Here is an 11143-nt window from a genome sequence, read left to right on the forward strand (position 1 = left end):
AGGCAGAAGCTAAGAAAGACAGGTTTAAGGATCAGAGGAGCATGGTCAGCTCTCTGCCGGCTCCCAGGAGCACCAGGTCCAGCTCCGGAGAAGCTAATGCAGAGCAGGGCTTGGGAAGAGAGCTCAGTGCTGGACCAGAGTCCCAGGTTCAATCCTCAGCCCCAGGCTCAGACACAGAGGCCCTTTGTAGCAGCAGGTTCACAACAAAGCTCCATTGTTTGTGTGGTTTTGTTTCGTTTTGCCTAGCACCCCTTTCTTTAACCGTTTAGCGCCTTGTGGTTTTTTTTGGGGCTTGCTTTGTTTGTTTATTTGTTTGGATGAGACAGTGTCTTATGTAGTCCAGCCCGGCTTCTAAGACCCTGCATAGTCAAAGATGACCTTGAACTTCTGATCTCCTGCTTTCCTTTCCCATACTGTGGGATTACGGGTGTGTGACACCAAACCCAGTTTATGCCATGCCGGGAGGGGGGATCAAACCCAGGGCTCTGGGTGAGCACTCTACCAACGGAGCCACACCCCTCGCCTTGTTAGCTTTTTAAAAACTTTCTCTTAATGACTTTCTCCCTAAGGCTCGTGGGGGACCACTGACTGGAGAGATAGCATATGGAAATTTGAAAGACAGGGAGGGGGAAGTGGACTTCAGTTGTCACCTGAACTCTCTCCTGATGGTTCACCACAGAAGGGGGTTCGAGCCTCTACTCCTCCAGGGAGAGGGTTTCTCTGATTTGCTCTGTGCAACACCCACAGAGAGCCCAGAGGGCATCAGGAGGTCCTGCGCTCTGTTGCTTACACCCCCTCACCAACAGAGATTGCAAGTTTTATTATCAGCTGGGTGGTGGTGGCACACTCCTTTAATCCCAGAAACAGGTGGATCTCTGTGAGTTCAAGGCCAGCCTGGTCTACAGATGGAGTTCTAGGACAGCCAGGGCCACACAGTGAAACCCTGTCTTGAACCCTGCCTCTGACTCCCCCTACCAAAAATAAAAAAATCATTATTTTTAAAAAACAGAGAGATTTCAACTGATATAAAGTGCTTGCCATGCGTAGGTACCACCCTTTGCATCCTTAGCATTCATAAAAGCCAGCATGGTGCGTGTTGAGCTTGTAATCCTGGAGAGGAGTCAGTTACAGATAACGCTCAGCCAAACAGGTGTAGGAGGGACAAAAGAAGACGCTTGAGATTGACCTTTTACCCACACACATGCACGTGCACACGTACACACACACACAACCCCATTCCCCATGTGCACTGGAGAAAAAAAAAGAGAGAGAGAGAGAGAGAGACAGGGAGAGGTGGGTGGGTTTTACTTAAAAATGGAACCAAACCAGCACACTTCGTGTCTAGCATGTCCAGCTTGCTAGTAAAACCTAATTGGATCATGAGGCCACACTGGGCTGTGGCTCCAGCAACACCTTTGCAGGCCTACTACGGGCCCCATCTGAATCCCAGCCGGGAAGTCCTTTAGTCTATTTCACCTCCAGCTTTACTCTCAGGCCTTGGCCCCTGCACCAGCCCGAAACACAGATGGAAAGGCAGCTGCTCTGGGGCCAACCTGCCTGGCTGGGCCCAGTCCCTGGTCCCTCCCTTGTACTGGCTGCCCTCACAATTGCCACCCCCCCTCAATCTCTTTCTCTCTCAGCTTCTGTTTCCTCATCTGTGAGATGAGAGAAATCACAGTCCACACCTGCTAAGCCAGTGAGGCGTCCATGGGCTAATTTGGGTCAACTGCTTAGTCCCGTGTCTGGCACACGGCACCTGCTCTGTCAATTTAGGTGCTGGCGACTGTGCCCAGTGGGTATAATCACTGTGGGGGATTCACCTAAACATCAGCCTGGGCTTTAAAGGTAGCGTAACCGTGCAAACGGCGGTCCTTCTCTGAGCCTCTGTGGCTCAGCATACTCAGCCTGTCTACACAAGGGTATTGGTGTCTGATAAGCTTTGTCTGGATGAGTCTGGGATGTGCTAGGTAGGACCCTGTGTTGAGTCAGGACTTTTCTGGGATGGGATCTGTTATTGGGGTTCGTAGGAGAAAGGAGGACTAAGCAACTGAACACATCGTCCCAGCACGGTAAGGTCCAAGATCTCCTCACCCAGGCTGCCCTCAACTATTCAGCCATTTGCTATTCAAGGGGGGTCTGCTACGGATTTGATTCTTTCTCTTTTCCCAGAATCAGGACATCTGGGGACCTTATCAGGAGACACCTAATTTGAATGATTTCCCTTCCCCTCCAGTTTCCCAGGCTGCACGTGGGACTGTAACAAAGGCCTCAGATCTCAAGTGCAGTTCATTAAGATGGAATTTTACCTGAGGCAGCCCCTCCCCCCACCCCTTAGCATCATGGCACCCAAGATGTGCGTGTGCTTGCCAAATAGGCTGGGCAGAGGTAACTTCCCAGCCCTGGCACCAGGCCGGAAATTCAGAGCCATCTGGAACAAAGAACTCTGCCCCGAAGGTGTTTTCCAGCATCTCCCGGCCGGCCAGCTCGAAGCTGCCCTGCTCACCCTGGCCAGACCCCACCGGCCATCTCGCCATCTCATTTCCAAACCTCATGAACGAGAAGGGGGGGGGGAGCTGAAGTAGGTCTGAGCTGAATGACCACCGCTACAGAACAGAGAACTGCCGTGGGAAGAGGGCTCCTCTCTGGTTTAGAAAGGCCATAATTGAAGTACTGGTTCTTTCATAGTAACTTAGTGACTTTGGGCAGGAAAGCCAACCTCTTAATCCCTTTGAATCTCCATTTCCTCTTCATAAATCAGAGTCATAAGCAAGGGGGAAAAAAAGGTATAGAAAAGTATCTGACACAGTGCCTGGAACATGTTAAGTTTTACTAGCCTTTGGTTACCATGACTTTCAGCCATTATATAATATGCTAACCTCATAAGGGTCAAAGGTTGCTGTCAGGAGAGACGCTGGGTGGAGTCAGGGGTGTGGGCATCATGGGTGGGGGGGGAAGACAGTCAGGACCTGGCTTTAGTAAAGCCTGGCTTGGGCCTGGCATCCAAGGTGAGTGAGGCTCAAGGCACAGGTACTTGTCTGCTCTGGGAATCGACAGGCACGGGCTGGCTGGAGTAATTACAGACTTGACTGACAGCTAGGGTGGCCCTTGCAACTGCCCAGCCAGCCACATTCTTTAGTCCGGTGGGTGGGTGGCCAGGTGGGCAGCTGACTGTTTATGTATCTACCGGGATGCTGGATACTTAATAACTCCTTTCCCCAGTATGCCCAGGCAGGCTGTTCAACATTGAGAGCCTTGGCTCCTTTCCCTGTGGCAACTTCTCAGCTACCCCCACCTCAGCCCTGGGCTGCTTCCCGACTATAAGTCAGAAAGCTAAAACAACAAGGTCAGATTCGGAACAACTGACCAATGAAGCATCTCTATTTCCTGGCATTTCTCGAGCAGCTTAGAAGCCCTATAAGGAAGCCGTCATAGCCTCATCCTCAGTGCTACCTACGAATAGCTACTGCAGACGGTTCACACACTCTGTGTCTTTGTCTCAAAATACACATTCAAGGGAAATGTATGCTTTCCCCAAACCATTTGACAAAATGCAACTCAGTAGGTATTGCTCGAGTATCTAGTTATTGCTCGATGCTAACATTAGACTCTGGGATGAATTGAAGAGTCCTAAGATTTAAGTAAGCATGCAAACTTGGGGTCGATCTCTCATCCGTTGCTGACAGAAGGCCAGAAAGTTAAGACTTTGGCCATACTTAGAGGTCATGCACAGAGGTCTCAGAATACCTGGCCTACCTGTCCACAGTGCCTCAGACAAGCACACCCACCAGCCAGAAACCAGGGCCGTGACAATATCACGGTAGCTAAAAGTGGCTGCATAAACTTGTCTAGAACAGTTCTGTCATTTTGGAGATGAAGTTGATACTGAGTATTGAAAACCAGGAGGAAGAAAGGGACCTTCCATTCACAACCAAAGGGAGAATTTCGAGTTCTGTTCTGTTTGTTTGTTTATTTGTTTTTAATATTGACTCCAAATGTGTTTGTTTGTTTGTTTGTTTGTTTTTAATATCGACTCCAAATGTGGAATCCTGTGTGAACCAGTGATGCCTTTAGACAAAGCAGGAGGCAGCCATGTTATCACTTCACAGTAGCCCTGAACTGGAAACAAAGCAGAGGACTGTCCACAAAAGGGAGGACACACAACATGTGGCATTTTAACAATGGGACGCTCGATCGCAGCGTTAACTAATGTGTGTCAGTGTGTCCCATGAAAAAGCATGTGGCAGAGAATGGTGTGTAAACACCTCGACGCCATGCGACCCAGCACCATACACTGTCTCAAAAACACACGTGGAAACTTAGAAAGGAAAACAAGGAATAACAGACACAAAGTTACCTTGCCCTGGGGAATAACGAGAGGGCTCTGGTAACCAAGGCAAGGCCAAGGGCTGGTTAAGAGACTGTATGGTCTGGTAAGAAGGCACAGTTAGAAAAGTGCTTGCTCCCCCCAAAGCAGGAAGACCTAGTTTGATCTCTAAGTGGCAGGGAGTTATAATCCCAAAGTGGGAGATGCAGACAGACAGAACCCTGAGGCTCACTGCCAGTCTAGCCTAATTGATGAGCTCCAGGACTGGATGGTGTCCCTAAGGTTGTCCTCTGGCCTACATGCCTACACACACACACACACACACACACACACACAGACAGACACACAGACACACAAACATACACATACATGCATGTGCACACATTAAATCTTTTCACATTATTGATTGTGTGTATGTGTGTGTGCATGTGCATGTGCATGTGTGTTCATCACAACAACATAGATGTGGATGGCAGAGGATGCTTGCAGGAATCCATTGTCCCCTTCTACCATATGGATTCTGGGGACTGAACTCAGCTTGTCAGTCCAGGTAGCAAGTGCCTTTAACCCATGATCCTTCTTGTCAGCTGAGACACACATATACTTTAAAAAGCAAATGCTCTACTCCTAACTTAGGTGGTTAGTACAAGTTGCATAACATCTGTTAACATGTTATATACTCTTGAATGATATATTATTTCTCAATTTAAAAACAAAGCAAAACAAAAACCAGAAAACAATTGAAAAGCTCAGCGATGCTCCCAGGTTCCCTGTCTCACACACGGCAGAATGAGAAACCAGTTTACCAAATCTGCATTTAGCCAGACACTAGGACAGCCATTCCTGAGGTCCCGCAGGATCTCTCACAATGGGTTTCTGTCCTATCAATTTGGATTGTTGTTGCTGTTTTATATCCCGGCCTCAATTTCCCCTCTCTCCCCTGCTCCCATGTGCTACCAACTTAGAAACATTCATTATAACCTTTCTTTTTCTGTTAAATTCCCAGTGTCTTAGCCCATGTCCATCGAGCAACTGTAGGAGCCTTTCAGAAGTCCACTCTACCAGGCACTTGACTTTCCTCTGTTAATTCTCAGTAATTCTGAAGCTTGGCTATGATTACCCTCAATTTACTGATAATGAATCAGGAATTTGGAGGGATTAAGAAATTTGCCCCCCCCATCCCAAACAACTGGAGCAGGGGCTATCCCAAAGGTTGTTGCCTATACTATCCGTGGGATATGTTCCTCTAGATGGGCTGCCTTCAGTGGGAGAGGAAGTGCCAAGCCTTTCTGAGACTTGAAGTGCCAGGGACGGAGCTATACCCAGGGGACCCCCACCTGCACAGAGAAGGGGATGGGGGAAGGATTGTGGGAGGAGGTGACTGGGAGGGGGCAGTAAGTGGGATGTAAAGTGAGTAAGTAAAAAAATATATAAATAAGTTAGAAAAAAATAAAAAAGAAATTTGCCCCCAGGGTCATTAACTAGAATGTGACCAATCCACAATTCTGTCTCTATCTCTCCTGTTCTCCTGTTGCTAGCCCAGCCTCAGAGCCTCTACTGCGTGCTGGAGGACACTGTCGCCTGTTAATGTCAAAGGGAAGCGAGTTAATGAGCTCAGGAGTTCAGCACAGGGCCTGATTGGAGACCTCAGAACAGGCTGGAGTCCATTTCTCCAGGCACGAAAGCTAGCTGGGGTCAAGAACCTCAGAGAGACGGTGGAAGCAGGGTGGGGCCAGATAAGGAAGAGCAGCTCAGATGAGCCGATGGGACCGTGGTCTCTTTAACCTGTTCACCTAGCACACCACAGTCGTTTGAAATGGAAAGAGGATTTCTTCTGCCTTTTGGAGCACCTGAGTATCGCCGGATTCTGTGCAGTTTCTGCGTGACACTACGTTTCTTTGATGCTTCTGAAATGGAATTTGTATCTAAGACCACGACAGAGGCACAGAAGTCGGAAGGAGCCTTCTGAGACAATACTATCCCCTGAGCAACCTTTGGCCCAAGGGAGCTTAACACTCAGGTCAGCTTGTTCAAACTAGTGAGTGAATCTGACCCCACAGCTCACAAACACTGATTACGAGCCTATAACACGGAAGCCATGGCACTAAGTGTCTGTGAGTGCCCTGGGAACACAGAGATGTAGAGTTCCTGGGGGCTACTACTGTGGTCTCGGAAGTCCTGACTCTCCGTCTTCACACTGCAACTCTGCTAAGCCTCAGTTTTTCCATTTATAGAATGGGCACAGGAGTCCTTCCTTCTTAACATGGAAGACCAGGAGGCTGTACCTATTAAGTACACAGCATCGGGTATCTAGGGCCCAGGGAGCCACTGTCCCTAGAGTTATGGTTCCAGCACCAGCAGGTGGCACACACTAGTCCTGTCACCAGCAAAGACTTGAGAGCTCCACAGTGTCTGGAATGTCACATCATGCAGAACACCTTAAAGGTTCAGCTTGGCATCAGAAGACCAGTGAGAGGCAGTAGCTTCCTGGGAACAGTAGCTTGGTGCTGCCCAAACTCCACTTTCCCGCTGGTACAGCTGCCTACACCCTGCTAACGACAGGACTCTCCCTTGTGCAGAATGAAGACTTTGTGCGGCATCTGGTTCTGAGAACACTGCTTACTTTATTCTTTGGCACGAGACCTGCAGGGCAGGTTCACAGAAGCGTGGCACACACTGAGACTCTCACAGCGCCCTCTGCTTCTTCCTCTAGCTTCTGCTGTATGCCCACTAGCCACCCTGTCCTCCACTAGCCAGCTGGGGGGGGATGGGTTTCTCACCACCTCCCCACTCTGTACAGGCAGGCGGGACTTCCCAAGAGGTCCCTCTCGCTCTTTTCATTAATAGTGATGAGAAAGAATGACTTCCGGCTTGCTGGTGTAAACAGTCACTCCACAGTCATGGAGGCTCCACTCCCCTGGGTCCTACGCCCTAATCACTCACACACTTGGCCTCTGGGGACTCTCCAGAGAGGCTGCCCTGAGTATCTGAGCCACGAGGCCCAGGACTCAGAGGAGAGGGCAGTTTCTCTTCCACATGTCACTACCATAAGATGCTGTCACTGCCACCAACGCCTATAGCTTAGGTTGAGCAAGATGTGTCTGTCCCACCCTGGGCCATTTCTCCAACAGTCAGAGACAGGAAACTCAAATGCTAGCATCCAAGGGTGGCAGTTCTATGCCCGACTCGGTAGCTACTCCCCAGCTCCGCTTCCTGTCTTGGTTGTCATTTTCCTGAATCTTGATTCTAATTGACCTGCACCCTTTAGGTACAAGGACGAGATCTGAATGCCCTCCCCTTCCCGGTTGTCTGCTCTCATTAGAGAGGGACTTCTTTTGGACATGGGAGAGTCCTCAGAGGTCTGGGAAGCTGAAGGGACCAAGAAAGCAGCCAGAGGAAGCAGGGAAGAGGAAGCATGTGGGCAGCTCTTAGCTTAACTCTCTCCCAGTTCCCTTGGGGAAGCTAAAGAAGAGCTGGAAGGTCTTCTTGTCCCTGTTGGAGCTGCTGTGGCACAGGAAAAACCAAAAGCAAGGGCAGGATAAGGACAAGCGAAGGACAAAAGAAAGTCACTTCGACTGAGTCTGGGGACAAGCTGTCCAGGAGCAGTTCTACCCTTAAGGAAGGACTGGGATTGGCTGACCAGGCCAGAGAGCAGGCTGCAGTGTTGGGGTTGCCCTTGGGATCACACTGCCCCACCTTCACCTCAGCATCAAGTCTCTCCCGACCCTCTTGGCCTTTTATCACTCCGTGGGACCTCTCCTGGGTTTGGGTGGTTAGGTATCCAGCTTACCCTGGTTTGGGTTTATGTCTTGGCATAGCCACACACAAAACCCCCTTCACTCACTCATGAGAAACCCAGTTTGGATAATAAATCATAAGTCCCTCGTGTGTGTGTGTGTGTGTGTGTGTGTGTGTGTGTGTGTGTATTCATCAGGCACTAACACGAAGCAAGGTTAAGGACAAATCGGAGAGAAGTGTAATTAAAAGTGAGGTCCTGGTAGTCTAGAGCTGCTGCCAGACTGGCCGCAGCCCAGTCAGAGCCTCCCAAACTGAACAGCGATGGACGACAGTGCCAGGCCTACTGTCCCTCCTAGAGGTTGAGTTGGAGGCTGAATCCAGTCAAGAGATCTGTTTTGCTGGCATCTCTTGGGGCAGGGGGCTGCCACCATGCTGGGACACACAGAAGGCTCTTAGTCGAATATGGCCATGTCCTTATTCCCTCTTCCTGCACCCCAAATGAACTCACAACAGTGGCAATCGGAAGCTGACACACACACCCCAATCCACTATCCAACTACAAATGGGATCCCGGCACCCCGGCCTTGCCTCGCTGCTGCGTACACAGTAGGAGCCAAGAGGCTGATCTCAGACAATTGCTGAGATATAGGATGCAAAGCTCAACAACAGCATTCTCCTGTCTTGGGTGACTTCTTGGTCTACCTATTTAGACTCTAGGTCTTCCTCTATTGAAAGTCCAGGCTTCGCACATCTACAATCTGTGCTGACGGCAGAGATCCAGGGGGTCTCTAGGGGCTTCCCAAGGGTCTCAGTCCCTCCAAGAGAACAGTTCACAGGTGGATGGGGGAGGGGGACTAATAGATCGTGCTATTAATAAGTAGAGCCCTTTGCACCACAGCTGCTAGAGTATGCGCAGACTTATGATTGTACCTGGAGAAGAGTGAGGGTCAGCTAAGCTGCCCCACTCTCTTCCTTTCTCTCCTTTCCCAGTCCCTCCTCCATCTTGGTCAGGAAGCAAATCACAGCTGAACAGGAGTACGGACTGGGAATTCCTACTTTTTGCAGTTTGAAGCAATGTCCCTGTGTCCTCACACAAGCTAGAAAAGGCTACGGGTCACCTATTTCTGCTCAAGGGGTCTCTAGTATCCAAAACAAAGCCAGACACTTTCACTCTTACTGTCTCCTGTTCTGGCTGCAAGCACACACAATTCTCTCCAGTCTTCAGCTAGAGAAGGAATAGTGATGGTCCCCAAATATAAATACCCTTAGTTTATAGAGTTGAGGGTCTGGGTCCAGACAACCCCTCTCTGCCCCTCAGAAGTCCACTCTTACTCCCTAGCCTGGGGAAAACATTCCTTGCATTTTCTGCTCCCTGAACCTTCTGATTTCTCCTGCCTTATGGGACAAGATGGGTACCTGACAAGGTAGAAATGGAACTAGCGGCTGTTAAGTCCACAGTACAGGCATATACCTCTAGTTCTTAAGAACAGGAAGAAGTGTGGATTTACCACAAAGTCATTGTCTCTTTATGGCCATCTCCTGGAATCATCCCTTACCCACAGCCTTTGCTGACATTCCCGCCCCCCCCCCCCCCAGCCCCTGTGTCATGAAGACGATGTCCTTCCTCGGGCACTGAGGCAGACCTGAACTCTGTCCAAGGGAACTTTTGCAATGCCCAGAAAATGCCTGCCCAACTGCTTGCCTAGGCTCTGGCCCCTCTCACCGCTGCTGGGCCCAGACAGGAGGCTGACTCACTCACCACAAAGAGGAGGAGGAGAAGGAGGAGGAAGAGGAGGAGGAGGAGCACAAAGAGGAGGAGCAGCAGGAGGAGGAGGGTGGCTCAGGCTCAAAGAGCCAAGGCTCCCAGAGCCCAGGCAGATTCAGCCTCAGGTAGGGGACAGTCATAGTGGTCAGTGGACTTGGAAATCACATGCAGATCCTACCTAGATTCGCCTCTTGGATCCAAGTCCCTTCACTCTTCGAACAGAAACTATTCCTTAAAACCCCTTTCTCAATTTCCATGCTCGGCCAATGAGTCCCTCTGGACATCTGTGGTCAGGCTCTCCTGAAAGAGAAACCTAGCACACTAGTCTCAAAGCACCGGCGGTTTTACAAAGGCAAACAAACAAAAACAAAACAACAACAAAAACCAAACTCCATTTAAAAGATTCCACTCCACTATCACTGGTGATCACACATGGCTCCGCGGGGTAATAAACAGGCTCTACACACTCCACCTCCAGAGACCCTAGCACCATCGACAGCCAATCACTCCCTTCTTACTCCTCCACTCCAAGTCAAAGCGCCCGTCCCAGGAAAGAAACAAACGCTTCTTGTTGTCCAGCGCTGAGCACCCTCCTAGCGAAGGACTCTCACGCTGAGCCGCCTGAGCATCGCGGAGGTGGCTGTCCCCTCGCCAGCCTCGTGCGAACTTCAGCTTTCTCAGACTTGGGTGCCCTCTCAGAGTCCCAACCTCATGGCACCACAGCCCGGATCTCAGTCGCCAACTTGGCTTTCGAGTCTTGGACTCTAGCGCTTGCACTCGAACGCTCAGACCTCTAGACCCCAGACGACTGCCCCGGGTATAACCACTCATTCAGGACCCCCTTCCCCCTGAACCCGGATCCGCACCTGGTCTGACGGTGGACACACGACTCGGCGCTCCCGGTGCTTAGGGCTCGGCAGCAGCCTTTTGACAAGCAGAGACTGCTCAGCACCTGGCCCCGCCCCCGTAAGGCCCCGCCCCCGGACCGCCCTGCCCCTCAACCACGCCCACTAGGTCCAGTCCTCTGCAGCCTTGAAACTTTCTTGACTTGGAATCAACCACTGCACTGTCGCCTTGGAGGCCCTGCCTTGTGAGGGGCTCCAGGACCGCCGGCCACAGCGCAGCACAGGCGTCTGTCTTCCGTGGGACAGTCTTTGATGATGTCGTGTGTGCAAATCCACGTTTCTGCCTGTGATGATCCATGATGTATCCACCACCCACCCCCGCCGCTGTGGTTCTACCCAGTCTGCTGTAGACGCCTCCACCAGGTGTGTCACCTGTACCTGAGTTGACCCGGGACCCCGACAGCTGCAAGG

At 50.7% G+C, this 11143-nt stretch overlaps 1 protein-coding gene across 1 annotated transcript in view; it reads right to left on the bottom strand.

Moving 5' to 3' along the window:
* Vdr (vitamin D receptor) overlaps window positions 1-10748 on the bottom strand; it is a 54318-nt gene extending 43570 nt beyond the window's left edge. Inside the window, exon 1 of the mRNA XM_021216829.2 lies at window positions 10694-10748. The gene's annotated coding sequence lies outside the window, so the exon portion shown is untranslated. The remainder of the gene's footprint in view (window positions 1-10693) is intronic.
* Window positions 10749-11143: the final 395 nt, after the last annotated feature.

This window comes from Mus pahari, chromosome 17 (genome assembly GCF_900095145.1).
Source record: "Mus pahari chromosome 17, PAHARI_EIJ_v1.1, whole genome shotgun sequence".
Lineage (NCBI taxonomy): Eukaryota > Metazoa > Chordata > Mammalia > Rodentia > Muridae > Mus > Mus pahari.